This window comes from Salvelinus sp. IW2-2015, unplaced genomic scaffold (genome assembly GCF_002910315.2).
Source record: "Salvelinus sp. IW2-2015 unplaced genomic scaffold, ASM291031v2 Un_scaffold4932, whole genome shotgun sequence".
Taxonomy (NCBI): Eukaryota; Metazoa; Chordata; class Actinopteri; order Salmoniformes; family Salmonidae; genus Salvelinus; species Salvelinus sp. IW2-2015.
Window position 1 is genome coordinate 24438 of NW_019946201.1, and position 1402 is coordinate 25839.

Below are 1402 nucleotides of genomic sequence, written 5' to 3' on the forward strand. Positions count from 1 at the left end.
ATGTAATCTTATGTGTAATTCTATGTGTAATTTTTCTATTGAGTTTTTTTATGTAATCTATATGTAATTCTATATGTAATTCTATGAGTTGCTATATGTAATTCTATATGTAATTCTATGTGTAATTCTATATGTAATTCTATATGTAATTCTATATATAATTCTTTATGTAATTCTATATGTGATTCTATGTGTAATGTCTATGTTGAATTCTATATGTAATTCTATATGTAATTCTAGTTGTAATTCTATGTTGTAATGTCTATATGTACATTCTATGAGTTGCTTTATGGTAATTCTATATGTAATTCTATGTGTATTCTATTGTGTAATTCTATGAGTTGCTTATGTAATTCTATATGTAATTCTATATGTAATTCTATATGTAATTCTATATGTAATTCTATATGTAATTCTATGTGTAATTCTAGTGTGTAATTCTATGACTTGTTTATGTTAATTCTATATGTAATTTCCTATATGTAATTACTATGAGTTGCTATATGTAATCTATATGTAATTCTATGTGTAATTCTATATGGTAATTCTATATGTAATTTCTATATATAATTCTATATGTAATTTCTATATGTGATTCTATGTGTAATTCTATGTATAATTCTATATGTAATTCTATATGTAATTCTATGTGTAATTCTATGTGTAATTCTATATGTAATTCTTTATGTAAATCTTTTTTTTTTTTTTTAATTTTTTGTAAAAAAAAATGTATCCCATTTTCTCCCCAATATTTCGTGGTATCCAATCGCCAAGTAATTACTATCTTTGTCTCATCGCTACAACTCCCGTACGGGCTCGGGAGAGACGAAGGTCGAAAGCCATGCGTCCTCCGAAGCACAACCCAACAAGCCGCACTGCTTCTTAACACAGCGCGCCCTCAACCCGGAAGCCAGCCGCACCAATGTGTCGGAGGAAACACCGTGCACCCGCCCCCCTCGGTTAGCGCGCACTGCGCCCGCCCGCCACAGGAGTCGCTGGGAGCGCGATGAAACAAGGATATCCCTACCGGCCAAAACCCTCCCTACCGGCCAAACCCTCCCTAACCCGGACGACGCTATGCCAATTGTCGCTCGCCCCACGGACCTCCCGGTTGCGGCCGGCTGCGACAGAGCCTGGGCGCGAACCCATTCTTTATGTAATTCTATATGTAATTCTATGTGTAATTCTATATGTAATTCTAGTGTAATTCTATATGTAATTCTATATGTAATTCTATGTGTAATTCTATGTGTAACTTATATTTGTATTCTATGTATTCTATGTGTAATTCTATATGTAATTCTATATGTAATTCTATATGTAATTCTATAATAATTCTATGTGTATTCTATGTGTAATTCTATATGTAATTCTATGTATAATTCTATATGTAATTCTATAT